The following is a 4,636-nucleotide window of genomic DNA, read 5'->3' on the forward strand; positions in this document are numbered from 1 at the left end:
TTCTTGCTGTGGGGACCTAGAACTGCACCTGCTTCTATCTGTCCCCTGAATGCTGGGATTAAAGCTACACCACCATGCCCAGCTCTTAAGAAATCTTCATTCCTGATTATTACTTTGTGTAAATATTGGGGCTCATTGGAGACATATGAGTAGGCCAGTGGGCAGGATAAGGATCAATGACTGACAGTCAGTCAGAGAGGGAGGAGGACATCAGGGGTCAGCCACCCAATCACCCAAACACCCAGCCAGCCAGTTAACCAACCAGCCACACACCCAGCCAGCCATCCAACCACCCAACCACCCAACCACCTAACCAGCCAGTCACCCAGCTACCCAGCTACCCAGTCATCCACCCAGCCAAAAATACACCTCAACATCAAGGACAGACATTACTCCAGGGTAAAAGTTGGAAAAATATATTCCAAGCAAATGGACCTAAGAAGCAAGCTGGTGTAGCCATTTTAATACCCAACAAAATAGTCTTTAAACCAAAACTAATCAAAAGAGATGAGGATGGACATTTCATACTCATCAAAGGAAAAAATTTGAGATGATATTTCAGTTCTTAACATCTATGCCCCAAACACAAGGGCACTCACTTTTATAAAAGAACACTACTTCAGTATAAATCACGTATTGACCCTCACACACTGATAATGGGAGACTTCAATACCCCACTCTTACCAATAGACAGGTCATCCACTCAAACCCCAGATGTTATAAACCAATGGACCTACCATATATTTACAGAATATTTTTCCAAACACAAAAGAATATAACTTCTTCTCTGCACCACATACTTGGACATAAAGGAAATCTCAACAGATAAAAGACAGAGAGCCAGGTGGAAGTGGCACACACCTTTGATCCCAGCACTAGGGAGACAGACGTGGGTCAGTCTCTATGAGTTAAGAGGCCAGCCTGGTCAATAAATTGAGTTCTAGCACAGTCAGAACTGTTACAGAGACCCTGTTCTCCACCTGCCCTATCCTCCAAAAGAAGAGGCTTATACAACATGCCCAAACTTATGGGACACAATGAAGGCTGTTTGGCAAGTTTATAATAATAATACATGACTACATAAAAAAAAATCTGGAGAGATCTCTTATTAGCAACATAATAGCACATCTGAAAGCTCTAGAGCAAAAATAAAAACCAATAAGATCTACAAACACTTATCTAACCTGGGGATCGGAGTGGAGATTGGGTAGGGGACTGGGGGAGGGATGGGGAGGATGGGAGGGAGCTGGGATTGACATGTGAAACAAACTTGTTTCTAATTTAAATAAAAACAAAAACAAACACTTACCTAAACTAACTAAAAGACAGAGATAGAATATACCAATTAACAAAATCAGAAATGAAAGGGGGACATAACAGACACTGAAGAAATCCAGAGAATCTTAAAAACATATTTTAAAAATCTGTACTTCACCAAATTGGAAGATCTAAATGAAATGGATACTTTTCCTGATAGGAACCACTTACTAAAGTCAAATCAATATCAGATAAACAATTTAAATAGACCTATAATCCCTAGTGAAATAGCAGTTATTAAAAGTTCCCCAGTCAAAATAAGCCCAGGGCCAGAATTTTAGCACAGAATTCTACCAAACTTTCAAAAAAGAGTTAACACCAATACTCCTCAAATTATTGCAGAAAATAGAAAAAGAATGAACATTTGTCCAGTTCATTTTATGAGGCCACCGTTACCCAAACCACATAAAGACTCAACACAGAAATTAAAGACCAATTGCCTTTATGAACATAGATGCAAAAAAGGACCCGGCACCTGGGCCTGCTTTGGCTCCTCGTGGAGCGGCCTGTCATGTGAGGATCAATGCTTGTGATTCTCAATGGAGAGTGAGAGCACAGCTTCATGATGAGAAACAGCCCCAGTCTGAAGATGGAGACTGCCCCTTCTATTCAAAATGCCCCAGGTGAAACATCAGAGGAAGATGGCAAAGAGACACCCTGCCCAGCGGGAGCCTACTCAAGAACAGCCCCCCCCCCTGCCGCAGGAGGTGGCAGAGTCCAGTACTTGCAAGTTTCCAGATGGAATCAAGATTATCAACCACCCCACCATGCCCGACACACAAGTGGTGGCCATCCCCAACAGTGCCGACATCCAGAGCATCATCATAGCACTGACGGCCAAAGGGAAAGAGTGGCAGCCGTGGACCCAACACATTCATCCTCATCAGCTCTGGGGGCCTCATCTCACCCTCCTGGTCCCCAGCCTCAAGCCCAAACCAGCAATGATTTCAAGAGGGCAGAAGTGATCACCAAGACATTGGGACCAAAGACAGCAGCCACCTGGAGCTCTTCCAAGGCAAAGACAGGAAAGTTGTGCTGGTGGTGGAGCAGTAGTCTGCATGCTGGACAACAGCTTTACCAATATTCAGTGGCTTGGGAAGATAAGTTCTGACCAGCTGGGCCCCTGCAGCACTAAGCAGGAGATGGAAGAGAAGGAGAATTGTCACCTGGAGCAGAATCAGGTTAAGGTTCAGGAGCCCTCAGGAGTGTCTACATCTTGGCAGGACTTTGTGTCTGAGAGGTCATATACAATTGACAATCAACTGCACTGAGTGAGAGCATATGACCTTGAATCGAGGACCACTTCCCCTATTTTAAGCACATTGCCAAGCCAGTCTGGAAGAACTCTATTTGTCACAACCTTTCCACGACATGTTTGTTCAGGAGACATCTGCCAATGGCAAGTTCTCTTTTTGGACCATTCACCCAAGTGCCAATCACTACTTGACGTTCGACCAAGTGTTTAGGCCACTGGAACCAGGGTCTCCACAATCGAGGAACACTTGGAATCACAGCAGCAGAAACGACCCAGTCCTGAGCTCCATCAAAACTGAACTCCCATTGGGCGCACGGTGAAAGATGAAGCTCCTACCTGGTGCCCATCCAGTTCCCCCTGAACCAGTCTCCGGTGCTACAGCGCTCTGTGAAGGTGCCATTGCCTCTGGCAGCTTCATTTAATGAGCTCAGCCGCCAGTCATAGTAAGAGAGTCCGAATTGCACCCAAGACGGTGCTAGCCAATGAAGGGGTAGCCCTACTTCCTGCTGCCAAACCAGTGAAGGAGGAGAAACTCCTGCTTGAAGAAGGGTTACTACCTTTACTTCCTATTCAGTCCTTTAAGGAGGAAGAAATCCAGCCTGGGGAGAACTTCACATACTTAGAGAGGCCTATTAGCGTGGAGAGCCCTCCCTGGGAAGAGCGGCCCTCACTGTGTGCTTCACTGAAAGAGGAACTATCCAGTTCCTGGGAAGATTCTTCCTGCTCTCCCACCCCAAAGCCCAAGAAGTCCTATTGTGGGCTCAAGGCCCCAACTGGCTGTGTCTCAGAAATGCTGGTGACTAAGCAGACAGAGAAGAGGGAGGTGAGCCGGCCTCGGAGGAAACAGCACCTTCGCCTTCTCTGTCTGGATGAGCTGAACTGCTCTTCTCAGAGCACCCCGCACTTTGAGACCAATCATGGAGCCCCTACTCCTGGCAGAGTTTTCAGAGTCTGCATCCCAGCTCAGCAGCCCTCAGGAGGAGGGAGGACCATTCAAGAACACACACACACACACACTCGCACACACACTCACACACACTCACACACACACACACACACACACACACGCACGCACACACACACACACACACACACACACATTTAACCACACCACCAGTCAAGGAGACACTGCCCATCTCTTTCACTCCTAGCAAGTCTGTGCTCTCCAGAACCCCTGAGTCCTGAGGCTTATACTCCCGACCACAGTTGGGGAGTTAGATTTCAGCCGAGGACGAACCCTCCAGGGTGCCTTTGGTCTCCTTGCCTAACTCCCTGGGGTTGATGGAGGTGAATACCACACCTCTGAAAAGTGTTCCCCTTTTTGACTCACCCCGGGAGCTCATTAACTCAGAACCCTTTGACCTTGCCTCTGACCCCACATCTGGAGGTCCCCAAGCCAGGCTCCCTCAGCCACAGGTCCCCATCCTTTCAGCCATCCATTTCTCTCACAGACGGCCTGGTCCTGATCACAATGAATGACAGCATCAGCAAGATCCTTCTGGACATCAGCGTCCCTGGCCTGGAGGAGGACCCTCTGGGCCCCGACAACACCAACTGGTGTCAGTTCATCCCTGAGCTGCGATAGAGGCCGGGCCTTGCCCTTGCCACTCAAGCTGCCACTATCCTGGCACTCGTGTGGCTGGTTAGTGCAAGGCTCAGTGTCCCCAAGCCCTCTGAGGGAAGCCGGCAGGCAAGGGCCGAGCTGTGCCCCTTACCTCATTATGCCAAGACATCTAAGCCACTGCTGGGACCTATGCATGCGGCAGGGTCTCCCAGAGAGCCTGAGCCCTCAACTCTCTCTGCTGGCGGGTGTGACAAAAGCAGTAATGGTCAGGAAGTGCCCAGCAGTCATCTGCTGCACCTGGCAGGACAACCCTTTTAAATGGTGCAAGCCCCCAAATTGCCCTCTAATTATAAATGGAAGCTTATTTCCGTAGGTCATTATCTAGAGCCTGCCAGGGGTGGGTAGGGTGACACGGGGTTGCACTTTTCTGCTGTGGCCTGTTGGGGAGGGACCTGTGGCACAATTTCTTCCACACTGTGGGTTCTGCTGTGGGCACCTAG

At 48.5% G+C, this 4,636-nt stretch overlaps 1 pseudogene; it reads left to right on the forward strand.

Moving 5' to 3' along the window:
* The first annotated feature begins 1,882 nt into the window (after positions 1–1,882).
* On the forward strand, positions 1,883–4,157 carry LOC101833029 (annotated as a pseudogene).
* Positions 4,158–4,636: the final 479 nt, after the last annotated feature.

This window comes from Mesocricetus auratus, unplaced genomic scaffold, assembly GCF_017639785.1.
Source record: "Mesocricetus auratus isolate SY011 unplaced genomic scaffold, BCM_Maur_2.0 Super-Scaffold_100054, whole genome shotgun sequence".
Classification (NCBI taxonomy): Eukaryota; Metazoa; Chordata; class Mammalia; order Rodentia; family Cricetidae; genus Mesocricetus; species Mesocricetus auratus.